Raw genomic sequence first — 22,864 nt, forward strand, 5'->3', positions numbered from 1 at the left:
TATGCCACTGGATGTAACTGCAACATTATATCATTGTACGACACATAGCTCAGGAGATACGACGCAATAAACATTGAACTGTGTGGAAATGAAACAGCAGAGCAAAAATCGCTAACATACATGTGAACTATATTTTCAAACGGGTGTGAAGTAAGTTAAATATATGTGAAATATATCTTATATGTGCGCACGCGGGCTAAGCCACGGGTAAAAACTCATCCTAAACCCCTGGAACGACTTCAGTCAAATTTGGCATATATATATTTTTTACGACATGGAAAGAAATACTGTGAGGATAAGATCCAGCAGCCTCCCGTTGGGGTTCGGATGATAATGTGGAGAGAGAAGGGAAGAGGAGATGCAGAGAGAGTGAGTAGGGTATGGGGAAAAGGACAGAGAGAGGAGAGAAGAAGAGACGGACAGTGAAAGGAAAGAGGAAAAATGGGCAGAGACTGGGTGGAGGAACAGACGGGCAGAGATAAGGCAGAGAGAGGAGGGGGAGGTGATGAACAGAGGAAAGAAAAAGTAGTAGAGGTGCTAGGAGAAGATATAGTTGGAAAGGGGTGGGAGGAGATGGACAGAGAGAGGGGGTGGAGGGCATGGACTAATAGGAGACTGCAATAAATACATATCCGGGCAACGCTGGATTCTCAGCTAGTATCTAATATAAATTGAAGGGTTATGAAGTGTTTTTTGAAGATGTTTGTGTACAGGTGAAACGTGGGCGATATGCAACTCAGACAAGAAGAAGATAGAAGCTTTTGACATGTGGTGCAACGGAAAGTACACGATTACATAATCATATAATTCATGAGGAGGTACTGAATCGAACTGGGAAAAAAAAAGAAATTTATGACGAAATTTATTTTAAAAAAAGGCGTCAAGGAATTGTCAATGTGGTAATGGAAGGAAGTGTTGGGGTAAAAACTTCAGAAGAAAAACAAGGTTTGAATACAGTCACCATTCTCAAATGGATATAGGATGCAGTAGTTCTGCAGAGATTAGAAGGCTTGCGCAGGATAGACTAGTGTGAAGCAGTCTTCGAACTGAAGACCACAATAACAACAACATGCAATAACGACGGGATCTATGCACGGCCTCACGGAAAACGAATGCGGATATGTTTTGGATAGTGGAAGGAATGAATTCAGACGTGCGTGGATTCGAATGGATCCACCTTCGAATGTGACCACCTCTAATCCAATTAATCCGATAAATAAACAAATCTGAAACGCCAGACTTTTTTGTGTGTATATGTGTGTGTGTGTGTATCAGTCTTCACCACGCTATTTCACAGCGGAAATCCCATAATCTTGATAAAATCTGTCAGAGCATAAGGACACAGTTCAAGACTGAAATACAGGGTGACAATTATTGAACTATACGAAATTAAATCATCATAAGTCCTGAACGGGTTGCGTTAGGACGTTCAAACTGCACGGTCGGCCGCGACGTATGATGGGAATTAGTATGCGCATTATGTTTGGTTTACCGTCGAAGCTCACTTTCATTTGGATGGGTTCTTCAGTAAGCAAAACTTGCGCATTTGGGGGGCTGAGAACCAGCGTTTCGCAATCTAGAAGTCTCTTCACCCTCAACGGGTAACTGTGTGGTGTGAAATGTTCAGTCACGGAATAATCGGTGCGGTATTCCCTGATGGCACGGCGACTACCGAACAATACGTGGAGGTGAAACTCACTGGCAGATTAAAAGTGTGTGCAGGACCTAGCCTCGAACTCGGGACCTTTGCCTTTCGCGTGCAAGTGCTCTATCAACTGAGCTACCCAAGCACGACTCACGACCCGTCCTCACAATTTTACTTCCGCCAGTACTTCGTCTCCTACCTTCCAAACTTCACAGAAGTCCTGCTGCGAAACTTGCACACAGTTTCAATCTGCCAGGAAATTTCAAATCAGCGCACACTCCACTGCAGAGTGAAAATTTCATTCCAGTACGTGAAGGTTTTGGAAAATGATTTCATCCCCGTTATCCAAAGTGACCCTGATTTCGACAAGATGTGGTTCATGGAAGACTGAGCTCGACCCCATCGAAGCAGGAGAGCGTTTGATGTCCTGGAGGAGCAGTTTTGGAACCGCATTCTAGTTCTAGGGTACCCAGAGGCCACTGGCATCGGCCTCGATTAGCCGCCATATTTTCCGGATGTGAACACATGCGACTACTTTTTATGGGGCTGTATTGAAGACAAGATGTACCGCAATAACCCCAAAACCATAGCTGAGCTGAAAACAGCCATTCAGGAGGTAATCGACACCATCGATGTTCCGACACTTCAGCGGGTCATGCAGAATTTCGCTATTCGTCTGCGCCACACCGTTGCCTATGATGGCAGGCATATCGAACATGTCATAACCTAAATCCGAATACCTATAGTGACGTTTACATGTTTAATAAGGTGTGTCCACGCCGTAGTTTATAACTAATTTACGTTTTTCATATAGTTTAATAATTGTCACTTTGTACAGTCGCATCCTAACAAGTCACGACACATAGTTCCTAAGTAATGCGAGAAACCGTGTTCTTTTTTGTCGGAACTCGCAAAACGACTAGTACGGATTCTTAGTCTACATTTTGTCTATCACAGTGTGATACGTTCCTTTCGTCCGTGCGTCGCAACTTCCGTGCCGTCGTGGAAAATCACACTCTCGCCCGTGCTCGGGATGCACGCGTTGTTGGCGATGTGTGGCGTGCGAGCCAAATTAATAAGGGTCACCAGCCTAGCTTTCACTAGCGAGATAGTGTTAAACTTTACAATTCAGAAGCCAATAATTAAAAAATTTCAGAGTACCAAGCTGGATTTAAGAGTAACAGATCCTATCCAGAGCAAATTTTAAACCTTACACAGATAAATAGGAGCATGAAAACATCAAATAAGAAAATAGTTCTAATATTTGTTGATTTTATAAAAGCTTATGATTCAACAGACAGAGACTCACTCCTCAAAACACAGAAGGAATTTGCCGTAGACAGGAAAATTCTAGAGATAACTAAACAAACTCTCACAAATATAGTACCTGAAGTTGAATTTCTAGGAACAAATTCTAGATCCTTCCAAATTGTATCGGGAATCAAACAACGGGAGGGTTTACTGCCATTATTATTCAACTGTGTACTGGAAAAAGTTATAAGAGAATGGGAAATAGAGGAAGAAAAACACATAATAATGGATGGAACCTCATATAATGAGAAGACCAGAACTTCTGAAGAGAACAACTGAGAAGTCAGATCTATAAATATCCTTTGAAAAGAAAGAGTACGTAACTAATGAAAGTGACTCACCAAGAATTTTAAAAACCAAGTGTGACAACATCAACGAAAGAAAAGCGTAACCACAACATTACCTCCTAAATATGACACAATAGCTTCCTTCCCGGCAAAATATTTCAGAGATAAAACAGTCGCCTATTCAGATCTCAGGGTGGAATGTAATCGATAGGAGTAATACTACAAAAAACGAAATCCCTGTTACGGCGATCACGAGAACTTTTTTTAACCTTACGATGTGGTCGAAAACTAGAAAATCTAAAGGTGAAATTGAAAACAATACAGATGCAATTTTACGAATCACTGAGATGGGTAGAGGGAGATTTTTGGAGTGGGTATCAAATGATTATTCGCACCGATTCCGACAATGGTAGGACAGGCGAAGAAATAATGAGTAGGGAAGCTGGTAATAGAGTAACGGGTCATGGTGTAAATGGCTCTAAGCACTATGGAACTTAACATCTGAGATCATCAGTCCCCTAGACTTAGAACTGCTTAAACCCTACTGACTTAATAGCAACGCGGTTCCGCACTGAAGCGCCTAGAACCACTCGGCCACAGTAGCCTGCAGTAACGGGTTATCTGGAATAAACAGAAAGAACAGTCACGAATTGATATTCCACAAAGATTGTATAATGGCCGGTTCGAATCCTGCCTCGGGCATGGATGTGTGTGATGTCCTTAGGTTAGTTAGGTTTAATTAGTTCTAAGTTCTAGGCGACTGATGACCTCAGAAGTTAAGTCGCATAGTGCTCAGAGCCATTTGTCATCCTCAACCCACAGGCGCCACTGAATGCGGATATGGAGAGGGCATGTGGTCAGCACACCGCTCTCCCGGCCTTATGTCAGTTTACGAGACCTCAGCCGCTACATCTCAGTCAATTAGCTCCTCAGTTTGCCACACAAGGCTGAGTGCATCCCGCTTGCCAACAGCGCTCGGCAGACCGGATGGTCATCCATCCAAAAGTGCTAGCCCAGCCCGACAGCGCTTAACTTGGGTGATCTTATGGGAACCGGTGTTACCACTAAAGCAAGGCCGTTGGAAAAAGTAAGTGCACTGTTAATTATTTAAAAAGTAATCCATAACGATTAATAAATTGCAGTGAACACATGGTGCGTCGTGGGGTGATCACTCTATTTTTAAATTAATTGAAAAGCCACGATCGCTTCAATATCCTTCACTAGATGACCGGTTTCAGCACTCTGAAGGTGCCATCATCGGATCTGTGAAGGTATAACATAACAGGTTTGAGAGAGGGCTAACATGTGTTAACTACACTCCTGGAAATTGAAATAAGAACACCGTGAATTCATTGTCCCAGAAAGGGGAAACTTTATTGACACATTCCTGGGGTCAGATACATCACATGATCACACTGACAGAACCACAGGCACATAGACACAGGCAACAGAGCGTGCACAATGTCGGCACTAGTACAGTGTATATCCACCTTTCGCAGCAATGCAGGCTGCTATTCTCCCATGGAGACGATCGTAGAGATGCTGGATGTAGTCCTGTGGAACGGCTTGCCATGCCATTTCCACCTGGCGCCTCAGCTGGACCAGCGTTCGTGCTGGACGTGCAGACCGCGTGAGACGACGCTTCATCCAGTCCCAAACATGCTCAATGGGGGACAGATCCGGAGATCTTGCTGGCCAGGGTAGTTGACTTACACCTCTAGAGCACGTTGGGTGGCACGGGATACATGTGGACGTGCATTGTCCTGTTGGAACAGCAAGTTCCCTTGCCGATCTAGGAATGGTAGAACGATGGGTTCGATGACGGTTTGGATGTACCGTGCACTATTCAGTGTCCCCTCGACGATCACCAGTGGTGTACGGCCAGTGTAGGAGATCGCTCCCCACACCATGATGCCGGGTGTTGGCCCTGTGTGCCTCGGTCGAATGCAGTCCTGATTGTGGCGCTCACCTGCACGGCGCCAAACACGCATACGACCATCATTGGCACCAAGGCAGAAGCGACTCTCATCGCTGAAGACGACACGTCTCCATTCGTCCCTCCATTCACGCCTGTCGCGACACCACTGGAGGCGGGCTGCACGATGTTGGGGCGTGAGCGGAAGACGGCCTAACGGTGTGCGGGACCGTAGCCCAGCTTCATGGAGACGGTTGCGAATGGTCCTCGCCGATACCCCAGGAGCAACAGTGTCCCTAATTTGCTGGGAAGTGGCGGTGCGGTCCCCTACGGCACTGTGTAGGATCCTACGGTCTTGGCGTGCATCCGTGCGTCGCTGCGGTCCGGTCCCAGGTCGACGGGCACGTGCACCTTCCGCCGACCACTGGGACAACATCGATGTACTGTGGAGACCTCACGCCCCACGTGTTGAGCAATTCGGCCGTACGTCCACCCGGTCTCCCGCATGCCCACTATACGCCCTCGCTCAAAGTCCGTCAACTGCACATACGGTTCACGTCCACGCTGTCGCGGCATGCTACCAGTGTTAAAGGCTGCGATGGAGCTCCGTATGCCACGGCAAACTGGCTGACACTGACGGCGGCGGTGCACAAATGCTGCGCAGCTAGCGCCATTCGACGGCCAACACCGCGGTTCCTGGTGTGTCCGCTGTGCCGTGCGTGTGATCATTGCTTGTACAGCCCTCTCGCAGTGTCCGGAGCAAGTATGGTGTGTCTGACACACCGGTGTCAATGTGTTCTTTTTTCCATTTCCAGGAGTGTTTATACATTACAATTATTTATAAAACCATATGGACATCATGGCACGAGGCAGACCATCACATCTGCCACAAGTGTGTGTGCGCTGCTTGGACAGCGCTATCTGGTGGCTGTTCGTGAACCGCTAGAATCACAGCAGGTAAGCCTGCGCGGAATAGGGCAGTGATGATGCTGACCGGTGTTAGGCGAACAGTGGTAGTTTCATCTGGTGACTTCAGTTTTATATTTTATGGAAAGAACGACCATGAGAGCAGTTTTTTATTATTTTTTATTGGTTGTGACAATTATTTTTATCAGATGGTCTGACTCATGTGCCATGATGTCCATATGGTTTTATAAATGTTAATGCACGTTTCAGGTATGTGGTTCTGTAATAATTGTAATGTATGTAGTTAACTCATGTAAGCCCTCCCTGAAACCTGTTACGTTATACCTTCACAGATCCGATGATGGCACCTTCAGAGGCTGAAACCGGTCATCTAGTAAACTATATTGAAGCGATCGTGGCTTTTCATATATTTTATTAATAAATTTATGCTAGAATGAGACAAGACGATCAATGTCTTCATGTAAAGATGTTTGAGTTGCCTGCGGAACCAATATTGTACGCAGATTTACACCTCTCGGTCCAAATCAAATCGACGCCTACGAATGCCTTTCTTCAGAGAACCAAAAGTATGGGAATCGCATGAGGAGAGATCCGGACTGAGTTAAGGAAGTGACTATTGGCTTTTCAGCGAAAATTCTGCAACGTAGTCGAAACAGCGTTGGCTACACGTGGGCGGGCAATTATCTTGTCACAGAATGATGCTGTCGGTGAACGCTCCTTGTCGTTTGGGTCTGATTGCGCGCTTCAGTTCTCGCAAAGTGTCCACGTATCGCTGTGCGTTAATTGTGTCGCCGTGTTCCAGAAAGTGAACGAGCAGCAGGTCCTTGCAGTCACAGAAAAAGGTCATCATGACTTTCTCGGAGCTGGAGGGCCTGCAACTATGCTGCAAAAGTTTTGCTGGGAAAACCCTTACACATCCTGGATACGGTCCTGATCTCTTCGCATGCGATTTCTATATTTTTGGAGTCCTGAAGAAAATCATTAGGATGATACAGCTGTACATGGATGGCTCCCCAGCAGCAGTGAAATTCAGAGGATCCATATCACCCACCTTTCCAACTAAAACAGGCTTACGACGCTCTTTTATGTGTCCTCTTCAACCTAGCATTAGAGAAAGTGGTTCGGGAGAGTAATTTACATCTATACAATGGTCTCCGATTCGAACACAGTGAAGTAAAACTCCTGGCTTATGCAGATGATATAGTGATGCTGAGTGACACTGAAGAAGAAATGAAAGACATGTACAGATCTCTCAGGCACAGTGCTAGCAAAATGGGGCTTTTGATTAACCAAGAGGAAACCGAATACCTGGAAATAGGTCGAGTCATAAACCCAAATCCTTACTTTGAAATTGACCAGCATTCTAAATCTAGAAAAAGTTCTCCGGTTAAAATACGTTGGATCACGTTTCAACAGTAAAAATATCATAACAATGGATATAAATCAAAGAATAGCCTCAGGGTCAAAATGTCTGCACTCACTAAGCAACCCACTCAAAAGTAAAGCTTTGTCAATCACCACAAATATGAAGATATACAACACTACCATCTGCCCCATAGTACTGTACGGTTCAGAAAGCTGGACGCTTACAAACAATGAAAGAGAAAAACTGAATGTTTTCGAAGGAAAAAGTGACGAGAATAACCTGGGGACCTGAGTTGGACAATGGCGTATGGAGAATTCGAAAGAACAAAGAAATTCATCAGTTAATGAAGCAACCCACTATCATCCAGAAATTAAAAAGTAGGAGACTGCAATGGGCTGGACATGTGCCTAGAATGGAAAACAACAGTCACCAAAAAATCATTTGAAGGAACTCTCCAGGCAACAAGACCATTGGGCCGACCTCGTACAAGGTGGAAAGTAGATATAGAGAAGGACATCACAATATTAGGAATTTCCGCAGGGTGGAGAGAGGCTGCGAAAGACAGAAGGCGGTGGAAGCAGATTGTTGATGCAGCGCGTGGTCTACAGGGCCTGTGGTCGCTGAGAAGAGAGAGAAGAAAGGCACTCGTGGTCGTCCATTTGTTTCGAACGAAGAGCTGCATGCCAACCATGGTTCTGTAGGCTACCACAAACCTTTTTCCATGAAGACAGTGACCGTCTTGTCTCACAGTGGGATAAATGTGTCAACAGCTATCGCAATTACTTTTGAAATAATAAACGGTTTACTTACTTTTTTCATCTGTTTCGTTCTCATTTGCCTGTCCCTTATAATCATATACAGATGGTGGACAAAAATGTGCAAAAACCAAGAACATAACACATTACTATGCCCAGTACGGTGCAGGAAAATCGTCGGCATTCAAAATACACTACTGGCCATTAAAATTGCTACATCACGAAGATGACGTGCTACAGACGCGAAATTTAACCGACAGGAAGAAGATGCTGTGATAGGCAAATGATTGGCTTTTCAGAGCATTCACACAAGGTTGGCACCGGTGGCGACACATACAACGTGCTGACATGAGGAAACTTTCCAACCGATTTCTCATACACAAACAGCAGTTGACCGGCGTTGCCTGGTGAAACGTTGTTGTGATGCCTCGCGTAAGGAGGAGAAATGCGTACCATCACGTTTCCGACTTTGATAAAGGCCGGATTGTAGCCTACCGCGATTGCGGTTTTTCGTATCGCGACATTGCTGCTCACGTTTTCGAGATCCAATGACTGTTACAAGAATATGGAATCGGTGGGTTTAGGAGGGTAATACGGAACGCCGTGCTTGATCTCAACGGCCTCGTTTCACTAGCAATCGAGATGACAGGCATTTATCCGCATGGCTGCAACGGATCGTGCAGCCACGTCTCGATCCCTGAGTCAGCAGATGGGGACGTTTGCAAGACCACAACCATCTGCACGAACAGTTCGACGACGTTTGCAGCAGCATGGACTACCAGCTCGGAGACCATGACGCTGCATCACAGACAGGAGCGCCTGCGATGGTGTACTCAACGACGAACATGGGTGCACGAATGGCAAAACATCATTTTTTCGGATGAATCCAGGTTCTGTATACAGCATCATGATGGTCGCATACGTGTTTGGCGACATCGCGGTGAACGTACATTGGAAGCGTGTATTCGTCATCGCCATACTGGCGTATCACCCGGCGTGATGGTATGGGGTGCCATTGGTTACACGTCTCGGTCTCGGTCACCTCTTGTTCGCACTGACGGCTCTTTGAACAGTGGACGTTACATTTCAGATGTGTTACGACCCGTGGCTCTACCCTTCATTCGATCCCTGCGAAACCCTACATTTCGGCAGGATAATGCACGACCGCATGTTGCAGGTCCCGTACGGGCCTTTCTGGCTACAGAAAATGTTCGACTGCTGTCCTGGCCAGCACATTCTCCAGATATCTCACCAACTGAAAACGTCTGGTCCATGATGGCCGAGCAACTGGCTCGTCACAATACGTCAGTCACTATTCTTGACTGTAGTATTGTGTTGAAGATGCATGGGCAGCGGTACTTGTACACGCCATCCAAGCTCTGTTTGACTCAATGCCCAGGCGTATCAAGGTCGTTATTACGGCCAGAGGTGGTTGTTCTGGGTACTGATTGCTCAGGATCTATGCACCCAAATTGCGTGAAAATGTAATCACATATCAGTTCTAGGATAGTATATTTGTCCAATGAATACCCGTTTATCATCATCATTTCTTCTTGGTGTAGCAGTTTTAATGGCCAGTAGTGCAGTTTCCAGTCGTCTCGGAATGGATAAGTAAAGGTATGGTTTTAAATAGAATCTCATACCATTCTTGCTGCAAAATAGTGCCAAGTTCAGGTAACGATTATATTATGCCGTGTGGCTGGGGCCCCCCATCGGGTAGACCGTTCGCCTAGTGCAAGTCTTTCGAGTTGACGCCACTTCGGCGACTTGCGTGTCGATGGGGATGAAATGATGATAAGGATAACACAACACCCAGTCCCTGAGCGGAGAAAATTTCCTACCCAGCCGGAGATCGAACCCGGGCAGGTAGATATGACATTCCGTCGCGCTGACCACTCAGCTGCTAGGGACGGACCAGATAACGATGATGGAGGTGGATAGCGATCTTGCACCGTTCTCTCCAAAGTAGGTCACAATGGCTCAGTAAAATGGAGATCTGATGGCTATGGTGGCCACTGAAGAAGCGACAATTCATCCTCCTGTTAACGAAAGCAGTTCTGAATTATGCGAGTGTGTGAACAGAGACGCTGTCGTCTTAGAACGCTGTATCACTAGTGGGAAACAAACACTGTTCCATAGGATGGACGTAACCAGCTAAAATCGTCACGTAATCCTTGACAGTAACGCGACCCTTGGAGAGTAACCATGTTTTCCAAGGAAAACCACGATATGGCTGCACAAATCATCACCGAACCTCCGCTATATTTCACTATTGGGATGTGAACTCGACCAGAAGTTGGAAACAGTGTCAAAGCAGACTCATTCGGCCAAATAGCATTCTTCCATTGCTCCATAGTCGAGGTTTTATGGCTTCAGCACCAAGTTTTCCTGTTATGGGGATTTGCATCGCTGAAGAGTTGTTTTGGAATTCCAGCTCACCCAGCGGTTCCTTGCTACAGGAGCTCCCTTCGTGTTCTTTTGGTGCTGACAGGGTTCGCGATGGCGGAATTCAGTTCTGCTGTGACTTTCGCAGCTGCCGTCCTCGCATTTATCGTCACAGCCCTCTTCCAAATACACGATCGTTCGACACACACTTTCGCCCGCTTTGTGACTTAGCGGATGATGTTTTTCCGCTTTCCCTGCATATGGTACAAATCTTCGATACGGTGCCTCTTGAAAGACCAAATACTTGAGCTAAAATGGCTGGCTCTGAGCACTATGGGACTCAACATCTTAGGTCATAAGTCCCCTAGAACTTAGAAATACTTAAACCTAACTAACCTAAGGACATCACACACACCCATGCCCGAGGCAGGATTCGAACCTGCGACCGTAGCAGTCCCGCGGTTCCGGACGGCAGCGCCAGAACCGCTAGACCGCCGCGGCCGGCCAAATACTTGAGCTCCCTTGGTTACAGAAGCACCCACCATACGAGCACCAACACTTAACTCCGACATAATTCACTCAAAGCCACACAGAACACTGTTCTGAACAAGACTAACACTTGCAAAGTCTAACCGGCAGGCTTGTCTAGCATCTGCATATTTGATCAAGCAGACATTTCTCGCGGTGTTACCATATTTCTGTCCAACCCCTATAAGTGTACATGCTGACCACAGATGCGGAAGACATGACTGTCTTGTAAAAGTGTAGGATAATAGAAATGAGCTCGTACAATATGTGAAAAGGGATAAGAATGGTCGTTACTGAAGGTGGGGGAGGGGGGGGGGGAGAGAGAAAATATCGGGATAGTTCGAACTCGGCAAGTGGTATGAATGAAGAGAAATATTAATATTAATAGTACGAGAATGGCTTTGGCAGGACGTATATATATACTCCTGATAACGATGTCCTCCTGAGTAGTCCCCGCCCGGAGATCCGAATGGGGGACTAGTTTACCTCCGGAATATTTTACCCAAGAGGACGCCATTATCATCTAACCATACAGTAAAGTTGCATGCCCTCGGGAAAAATTACGGCTGTAGTTTCCCCTTGTTTTCAGCCGTTCGCAGTACCAGCACGGAAAGGCCATTTTGGTTAGTGTTACAAAGGCAGATCAGTCAATCATCCAGACTGTTGCCCCTGCATCTACTGAAGAGGCTGCTGTAGACTGGCAATGGCAAGGAAAGCGTTTCTGAAGAAGAGAAATTTGTAAACATCGAGTATAGATTTAAGTGTCAGGAAGTCGTTTCTGAAAGTATATGTATGGAGTGTAGCCATGAAAGGAAGGGAAACGTGTACGATAAATAGTTTGGACAAGAAGAGAATAGAAGCTTTAAAAATGTGGTGCTACAGAAGAATGCTGAAGATTAGATCACATAACTAATGAGGAGGTATTGAATAGAATTAGGGAGAAGAGCAATTTGTGGCACACCTTGACTAGAAGAAGGGATCGGTTGGTAGGACATATTCTGAGGCATCAAGGGATCACCAATTTACTGTTGGAGGGCATCGTGGAGGGTAAAAATCGTAGAGGGAGACCAAGAGATGAATACACTAAGTAGATTCAGAAAGAAGTAGGCTGCAGTAGGTACTGGGAGATGCAGAAGCTTGCACAGGATGGAGTAGCATAGAGAGTTGCATCAAACCAGTCTCAGGAATGTAGACCACAACAACACACACACACACATTATGTATGTTAGCAACTTACAACTATTACAGATCTTAAATTGATTCCCGAGCCTTTATGTTATCAAAATATAGCCAGCTACGTTGTTTGATTCCTTATCATCCTATACGACAGGGAATCAAACGATATATATACATATGTCCTGCCAAAGCTATTCTCGTACTCCAGAATGAGATTTTCACTCTGCAGCGGAGTGTGCGCTAATATGAAACTTCCTGGCAGATTAAAACTGTGTGCCCGACCGAGACTCGAACTCGGGACCTTTGCCTTTCGCGGGCAAGTGCTCTACCATCTGAGCTACCGAAGCACGACTCACGCCCGGTCCTCACAGCTATACTTCTGCCAGTACCTCGTCTCCTACCTTCCAAACTTTACAGAAGCTCTCCTGCGAAACCTTCGCAGGAGAGCTTCTGTAAAGTTTGGAAGGTAGGAGACGAGGTACTGGCAGAAGTATAGCTGTGAGGACCGGGCGTGAGTCGTGCTTCGGTAGCTCAGATGGTAGAGCACTTGCCCGCGAAAGGCAAAGGTCCCGAGTTCGAGTCTCGGTCGGGCACACAGTTTTAATCTGCCAGGAAGTTTTATTCTCGTACTGTTTATATATAAACACAGGGTGTTACAAAAAGGCACGGCCAAACTTTCACGAAACATTCCTTACACACAAATAAAGAAAAGATGTTATGTGGACATGTGTCCAGAAACGCTTAATTTCCATGTTAGAGCTCATTTTAGTTTCGTCAGTATGTACTGTACTTCCTCGATTCACCGCCAGTTGGCCCAATTGAAGGAAGTTAATGTTGACTTCAGTGCTTGTGTTGACATGCGACTCATTGCTCTACAGTACTAGCATCAAGCACATCAGTACGTAGCATCAACAGGTTGGGCCCCATGTTCTTCCACCTACACTCAATGGAGCGCGTTATCATGATTTGATACGGGATACTCTACCTGTGCTGCTAGAACATGTGCCTTTACAAGTGCGACACAACATGTGGTTCATGCACGATGGAGCTCCTGCACATTTCGGTCGAAGTGTTCGTACGCTTCTCAACAACAGATTCGGTGACCGATGGATTGGTAGAGGCGGACCAATTCCGTGGCCTCCACGCTCTCCTGACCTCAACCCTCTTGACTTTCATTTATGGGGGCATTTGAAAGCTCTTGTCTACGCAACCCCGGTACCAAATGTAGAGACTCTTCGTGCTCGTATTGTGGACGGCTGTGATACAATACGCCATTCTCCAGGGCTGAATCAGCGCATCAGGGATTCCATGCGACGGAGGGTGGCTGCATGTATCCTCGCTAACGGAGGACATTTTGAACATTTCCTGTAACAAAGTGTTTGAAGTCACGCTGGTACGTTCTGTTGCTGTGTGTTTCCATTCCATGATTAATGTGATTTGAAGAGAAGTAATAAAATGAGCTCTAACATGGAAAGTAAGCGTTTCCGGACTCATGTCCACATAGCATATTTTCTTTCTTTGTGTGTGAGGAATGTTTCCTGAAAGTTTGGCCGTACCTTTTTGTAACACCCTGTATATATATATAGTTTGATTCCCTATCATATAGTATGATAGGGAATCAAACAACACAGCTGGCTATTTTTTATAAAATAAAGATTCGGGAATCAATTTAAGATCAGTAATAGTTGTAAGTTGCTAACGTTGATAGTGACCACACCCTAGCACGAAAAAAATGCTTGTTTAAATTCAAGAAGTTAAAGCAGCTAAAACGTTGGTACCAGTGCATGTTGAAAAATGTAAAGCCTTTGAAGACCATGTGAAAAAGAAATAATAGAACTGGCTTCTGTAACGTTACAAGCAACACGTCACATATGTAAATTAATCATAAAAAGGAAGATTCAGCTGAGGATTACGTTGCCAGCAAATTGCAGCAAACAGCTATATCAGGTACGTGAGGTACTGCTGCTAACCGTTGAAAGGTCTGGGGGAGTGGCGGGTTGGCTGTGCTTCTGGTTCTTGGAATTCACGCGTCATTACGATATCCCCACTACTGCTCGCTTGAAAGCAACTCAGTACCATGACGAGAGTCTGCGCCGATATATGAAGTATCAAATATTCACTAAAAATGCTAAAATTGATTCCAGACAAGACACGATATTGCTATGAATTCATAATAAAGAAACGATTCAAATAAAATTATCACCACCCTTGCGAGGCTAATTGAGGAGCTACTTGATTGAGAAGTAGCGGCTCCGGTCTCGGAAACTGACATACGGCCGGGAGAGCGGTGAGCTGACCACATGCCCCTCCATATCCGCATCCAGTGACACGTATGGGCTGAGGATGACACGGCGCCCGGTCGCTAGCGTTGGGCCTTCGTGGCCTGTTCGGGAGGAGTTCAGTTTACCATTGTGCAACCAATATCAGCAGCGTTAATAATTTTCATGTGTAAAACTGTTTAAAACAAAGTAACAAAGAGAAATTACAGATACGTACGATAAGCCAACTGAAAGAGTATGAAGTCATCTAAAAATCGAACATATTAAATATCCTAAAAACAAACAAATAATTTGTTATAAAGAAAAAAGTATATTATTACTATTGAGTGGCAAAACCAGATTTCTGCACCACTACATAAGAAGGTTAGCCGCTGCATGAAAGATCTGTAGTATTCTAATTTTTTATGATTGTTTAATAAGAAATTTGTGAATTAATGGTTATAAAATATTCATCTGAATAACATAGTGAGGACCCAGCGAAAAGGCTTAAGTTGCTCAGCTGACTAGCAATCACTATTCTGGTTTGTGCAAAGTATTAAACATAATTTAATGTTAGTAGTAGCTTGACAATATCTAACTAAAAAGAAATGATATTCAAAAACAGATAAAAGTACCTTAAGAGACGTAGTAAGTACAATAAAGCATACGAGGTACAAGGGTTAAAGAAACATGGATAACAGATGAGATACTGTTATAATAAAGAAACGACTAAAATTTCATAATGTTGCAAGTAAACAGCAACAATAAACGCTACTCAGAAATAAAATTAGCTGTAGAAATGTTGAAAAACGGAACAGAAGAAATATGGCATGCTACAGATACAAAACTGAAATAGGATGAAGTAGATGCTGCGTACACCCTCAATAACAATAATATTAGGAAACACAGAACAAGGATCCTAATAAATCTAAACTGAAAATGTAGTTGTGTAATGGAAGCAGAAAATAAGGCAAAAGGATGGAAACAATACCTAGAGAAATTTCAAAGGTTTCCAGAAGAAATGAGGACTGAAAATGAGGACAAAGCACAAGAAGATGATAGGAGGCACTGAATACTTTGTGAATCCGAAAACTTCTGCACGAAGTCGGAAAGAAGTATTGCCCAAATATTGATTAAATACGATCGGAAATCTTATTGAAATCAAGCAATATAACGGAGCAATAACTGATATCCTCATAAATTAAATTCATGAAACTGAGAAGTTCCACCACTTTTTGTAAATAATGTAAGTAAGCAGCAAATCCCGGCGGGGTCAGGGATTTTCTCTGCCTCGTGATGACTGGGTGTTGTGTGATGTCCTTAGGTTAGTTAGGTTTAAGTAGTTCTAAGTTCTAGGGGACTGATGACCATAGATGTTAACTCCCATAGTGCTCAGAGCCATTAAGCAGCAAAAGTAAGTTTCAGATGGCTCTAAGCACTATGGGACTTTACGGGACTTTACATCTGAGGCCATCAGTCCCCTAGAACTCAGAACTACTTAAACCTAACTAACCTAAGTGAAACGTCCCCTTTGAAAAATTATACATGACTGTGCTTAAACTGACACACAATATTTTTAGCGCAACGCAATCTGACTTTCAAAAATCCCTACAAAAGAATGGCCCTGACTAACATTAACCTATACCTTTCACAAATCACTTACCTCACAAAAATCTTCATTACTCGAACTACTGCAATGCAGCGAGCGCCACTACTGCCAGCTAAATAAAAGATTCAAACTACGGAAGGCACTAACTACTAATAGGGATAGTTAGCAAATGAAAGAATTTAATAGAGAACAAACAATGTATTTACCTTAATATCATCAAAAGTCATAATATATGTAATTTCAAAACTCCGCCATTTCCTACCACACATCCACCACTGCTGGCGGCTCACCTCCAACTGCCCAACGCTATGCGCTGTTAACATCCAGCTGCCGCTGCGCAACACTACAATGGCAGACAACAATGCAAACTAGCGACAGACCGCACACAGCACAGCCAGTGATTTTCGTACAGAGCGCTACGTAACGTTGCCAATAAGAAAACATAAACAGCCTACTTATATAAGGACATGACACACATCCATACCCGAGGCAGGATTCGAACCTGCGACCGTAGCGGTCGCGCGGTTCCAGACTGAAGCGCCTAGAACCGCTCGGCCACTTCGGCCGGCCAAAAGTAAGGAAAAGTGGGTATATACCAGAGGCGCCTTGCCACGGTTCGCGCGGCTACCCCTTTCGGAGGTTCGAATCCTCCCTCGGGCATGGGTGTGCGTGTTGTTGTTCACCCTAAGTTAGTTTAAGTTAGATTAAGTAGTGTGTAAGCCCAGGGACCGATGACCTTAGCAGTTTGGTCCCATAGGAACTTATCACAAATTTCCAATTTCCATATGCTTCAAAACTACTGATAAAGGGTATTTTACCAAAGAATGTAACAGAAAATTGAAGAAAGATTGGTGTAGTACTTATTTTATTTTATGAGAAACAGAGGAACTCATAGAGCAATTTCAACAGTGCAGTTAATAAAAGACGAAAATTTTAAGGAAAACTTTTAATTGTATGGACTTCGCAATTTTTTTAATTCTTAGGCACTGTAAAATCAACTGCACGGACAGAAGTGAAAACTATTATCTTAACACGAAGGGGACTCGAGTAGTTAGCACTGATGGAAAGGTACAAGCGTCCAAAGCGAGGACCCATAGAAGCTCATTACTACTGTTGATATCTGAGTTCTAAGGGTCGCCTAATGGGAGCAGATATTAAGCTGGGTTCTCTGTGAAATGGAACTTATATTAGCTGACGACAAATACTCTCATAAAAAAGAGAAAATTAAAGTTATAGCTAAATATCAAATGTTAAACTATCTTCCCTCCAACAGCAAAAGATTACATTTGGCTAAGGTCTCAAATATGACAGCTGAGTTTACGAAGTAAAAGTTGAAGTCGGAAAACACGTCGATTTCCGGAAACAGAAAGAGAGCAACGTGCACAGAGGCATTTAAAATCATTTTTCTCGGACTCCATACGTCGATGGGAAAAACACTAATAACTGGTGGAAAGGGACGTATTGTCAGCCATACATTTCACGGTAGTTGGCGGGGTATAGATGTAGATGCACATGTAGGTGATATGTACAGAATCACTGGGTTCAGAGTACAAGTGATTTTTATAATTATGCGAAAGGACACAAGCACCGTAGTTAACAAAATTTATTTAAAAGTTTTACAGCTAACAACGACCTACATAGCAAGATAGTGCAGCTCCAGCCATTCTCCTGAAATGCAACTAAAGAATCCGTGTGTTGCCAAAAGAAGAAAAAAAAGGGCTCTGAGCACTATGGGACTCAACATCTTAGGTCATAAGTCCCCTAGAACTTAGAACTACTTAAACCTAACTAACCTAAGGACATCACACAGACCCATGCCCGAGGCAGGATTCGAACCTGCGACCGTAGCAGTCCCGCAGTTCCGGACTGCAGCGCCAGAACCGCTAGACCACCGCGGCCGGCGCCAAAAGAAGACTTGGGGGAGGAATCAGGTGTGGGCTACTGGTGGCTGCCTAGGAGTCTCGGCCCAGGCCACACTCGTGAACTGGCGACCATCTAAATACGACATATTGTCTCCCTTACTCCAATATAGACCTGAATGGCATACGTTCAAGCCCACTCTCCTAATGTGACCATTTCCCATGTCCCAACGACTGGTCGGTAGCCTGGCATGCAGTTTGGGTCAGTCCCCATACATGAACAAACCATTATTCCTAAAAAGTAAATACTGCCTTATTCCTTTCCTTTACGCTTTATTCCATTCCTTTATGTCCACTCCACAGCCAACCCTGATGAGGCACAAACTACACATCTTCTCACTTTGTGTCAGGAATGGGTTTACATATCATTTCCTTGGAAAGATACGCTATCTTGATTTGTGACATCTGCCACGAATTGCACTTTGTAGGGTAAATATTGAAACGTCCCCTTTTGAACATTTATACAAGACTGTGCTTAAACTGTCACACAATCTTTTTTAGCGCAACGCAATCTGTCTTTCAGAAATCCCTACAAAGGAATGGCCCTGACTAACATTAACCTGTACCTTTCACAAATCACTTACCTCACAAAAATCTTCGTTACTCGAACTACTGCAATACAGCGAGCGCCACTACTGCCAGCTAAATAAAAGATTCAAACTACTAAAGGCACTAACTACTGATAGGCATAGTTAGCAAATGAAAGATTTTAATAGAGAACAAACAATGTATTTACCTTAATAATCATAATATATATGCCATCCAGTCTTAAAAATTTCAAATCTCCGCCATTTCTCTCCCCACATCCACCACTGCTGGCGGCTCACCTCCAACTGCGCAACGCTACGCGCTGTTCACGTCCAGCTGCCCAACACTACAATGGCTGACAACAATGAAAACTGGCCACAGACTGCACACAGCACAGCCAGTGATTTTCATACAGAGCGCTACGTGGCGTTACCAATAAGAAAACCTAAACAGCCTACTTACATAGCCCCCATGCTCCCCACAAAAAATTTTATAAATTGTTTTGGGCGGTGGGCAATACATATTTGTTAAAATTTTTCATAATCGTAATTACAATAATAAAGAAATCAAATGCACACACTTATTGATACAATGTTGGTCAAAAGCTAAAATTTTCTCACAGTCCATAAAGATAGTCCTGATCATTCATCATAGTAAAATTTCAGTGCTTTTTTTTTTCAAAGTCTGAGCAGTAAAAGAAAATGCACACGGAAGTAGTGGATTTCCATGCAGTCTTGAACAAGTAGTGTTGTCCTTCCAACGGAAAGACAGTGCTGACTCTTGACATGCTGACAGGTAATGGGCCACAACAGAGCAAACCCACAGCAGAGTCAGTGATTTTCATACAGAGCGCTACGTGCCGTTACCAATAAGAAAACCTAAACAGCCTGCTTACAATATCTGTCTACATTTTCTGGGGAATGATGAAAATTAAACATATGTGGTTACGCTATAGGTTACAGTTAAAATGATCTTTGAAAAAAAAAAAAAAAAACCACGACGACGCAGGTTCGTAAATATAATTAGATGAATAATCACAGAATGAGCGTTCAATGTCTTGATTGATTTTATCACCAGACTGGTGCGTAACTGCTTTACTACACTAATACTAGCAATATCGGCCATGAAACACAGAAAACTACATCTTATTACTATGTTTAATGAGGACAATGAAATAACAATCGTAACTGATTTATGTAGCTCACTGGGCAAGACGAATAATTTATTGGTGTAATGCACATTACGGTATGGTGTATATACACTCATGCTCATAAATTAAGGATAATGCTGATGAATGGTGAACCAACGCTCTGCTGGGAGGTTTGCGGGTTTAAATCACTTCGGGGTATGACCATGCGGTGCATTTGACCTGCGGTCGTCGCACGGTGGCGCTGGCAGCAGTGCACATACGCAGAGGTGTGTTGGTGCATGTCAGAGTACGGTGCAGCGAGTAAGTGTGCAGACGTTTTCAGACATGCTAATGGTGACTGTGAGATGGAAATGGCTCAAAGAACGCATATTGATGACGTTATGAGGGGTAGAATACGAGGGCGAATGGAGGCTGGACAAACACAGCAGGTCGTAGCACGGGCCGTCCGTATGCCACAAAGTGTGATCTCAAGATTATGGCAACAATTCCAGCAGACAAGAAACGTGTCCAGGCGCTGCAGTATGGGACGTCCACAGTGTACAACACCACAAGAATACCGATATCTCACCATCAGTGCCAGCAGACGGCCACAGAGTACTGCAGGTAGCCTTGCTCGGGACCTTACCACAGCCACTGGAACAGTTGTCTCCAGACACACCGTCTACAGACTACTGAACAGACATGGTTTATTCGCCAGAGGTCTGCAAGGTGCATTCCACTGATCCCTGGTCACAGGAGAGACCGTAAAGCCTGGTGTCAAGAACACAGTACATGGTCATTGGAACAGTGGTCCCAGTTTATGTTCACAGGCGAGTCCAGGTATAGTCTGAACACTGATTCTCGCCGGGTTTTCATCTGGGGTGAACCAGGAACCAGATACCAACCCCTTTATGTCCTTGAAAGGGACCTGTATGGAGGTCGTGGTTTGATGGTGTGGGGTGGAAGTAGTTTGATGGTGTGGAGTGGGATTATGATTGGTGCATGTACACCCCTGCATATCTTTGACAGAGGAACTGTAACAGGTCAGATGTAATGGGACGTCATTTTACACAAGTACGTCTGCCTTTTCAGGGGTGCAGTGGGTCCCACCTTCCTCCTGATGGATGATAACGCACAGCCCCACCGAGCTACCATCGTGGAGGAGTACCTTGAAACAAAAAATATCAGGCGAATGCAGTGGCCTGCCTGTTCTCCAGACCTAAACCCCATCAAGCACGTCTGAGATGCTCTCGGTCGAAGTATCGTTGCACGTCTTCAAACCCCTACTACACTTCAGGAGCTCCGACAGGCACTGATGCAAGAATGGGAGGCTATACCCAAGCAGCTGCTAGACCACCTTCTGCAGAGTATGCCAACCCACTGTGCTGCCTTTGTACGTGTGCATGGTGACCATATCCAATATTGATGTCTGGGTACATGCGCAGGAAACAGTGGCGTTTTGTAGCACAGGTGTTTCGGGACGGTTTTCTCAACTTATCACCAATACCGTGGACTTACAGGTATATGTCGTGTGTGTTCCCTACATGCCTATGCTATTAGCGCCAGTTCTGTGTAGTGCCACGTTGTGTGGCACCACATTCTGCAATTATCCTTAATTTATGAGCATGAGTATAGATGTCTACCGTATATACGTCTGTACTTTTTTTACCCTCGAAGGCTAAAAAGTGGTTTCTCCCAGATTAATTTACTTTTATATATTTCTTAATGGAGCGAGGGAAAAAAAGACGACTGAAGGATATCCAAAGCACATGTGCAGAACCAATGTGCAGAGCATCTCTGGAATATTACGATCGTTAAGGCAGAGATTGTTACTATCACCACTGGGACCAAATTCCAGCCAGATGGCCACTGCTGGCAACGTTTCCAGCTCTAAGGGGCAGGGGACGCGCTACACAGACAGAGCCCGTCCGGCCAACGGCATGCTTCCAAGTGTGTAAATTTCTGTAAAGGTTTTATCTGTATGCTGTATAGCAGTGTAGTCCACAATTGTTAATCACAAAATTTGTGGTATACCAATGCTGCCTAGTGTAACAGACCAGTTATGTGTGCCTTTGGATTCCGAATGAACAGGTATCTTCATGGTCGAACGATAGCAAGTAGATTATATTTTCAATTATTATTATTATTCTTTTCATGTAACATTCTATGCACAATTTCCCCCTTAAACAGGCAAAGTTATTTCTAACACATCTGAAATTATGTTACATATTACGTGCTATAATCATGCGAAGTCATGTGCAGCATTAAATCTGGTCTTTTATATAGACAACAGGCTAAAGAAAATAGCAAGCAAATAAATATCTCGTTGTTATTATAGATCTTCTGGAAGTGGAAAAGTTTATATTAAAAATTCTGTCAAGACTTGCTATGTGGCACTCATCATATGAAGAATAAGCAAAGAAAATATCCCAGCACAGAAAATTATCTGTCGGTGTAGTGGTTATAAAGGTGAAAAACTTAAGCTGTGAGCATGAAACTTAATGATAATGTTAGCACTTATCTGCATATTCGTCGTCCGGTGCGATACAGTTTTACACAAGACGGATGACTTGAGGGTGCCCACAGTTACAAAAGTCTGCACTTTGTGTGTGCAGGCAACATTCCACATCAAATATCACCTCGTCAGCATTCTGGAAATATCTGTCATGTAATGGTTTCTTCATTCACGGAAAGATGAGGAATACGTGGGGCGAGGAAATACAGCCCAAAGAAGCAGAAATAGCTGCAGTTAGCAAAAACACTTCCTTGGACAGGATCCCTCAGGTCTTTGCCTCGAAGCATACACAAACTTGTCACGAGATTTCGGTAGTATACTCGCATGACAGTTTAGCCATTATAAGCGTAATGTTAGCACCACACCATAGAAGTCCAAAAAAAGGTACTCAGCATCAGTGCTGGTGAGGTCTTTGCTTTTTCTGGTAACGGTGCATCCACATGTTCCCAATGCTTTCTTCGCATCTTTGTGTCAGAATCACATAGAAACATCCAGCACTCTTCCATGGACATTAGGCAGCTAAAGAACTCATCTTGATTGGCCTTATGCCTGCACTAGCGGTTACACAGACTGCTCTGGGTACGAGCAATTTATATCCTAGACTTTTAGCT

Source organism: Schistocerca cancellata, chromosome 5 (genome assembly GCF_023864275.1).
Source record: "Schistocerca cancellata isolate TAMUIC-IGC-003103 chromosome 5, iqSchCanc2.1, whole genome shotgun sequence".
Lineage (NCBI taxonomy): Eukaryota > Metazoa > Arthropoda > Insecta > Orthoptera > Acrididae > Schistocerca > Schistocerca cancellata.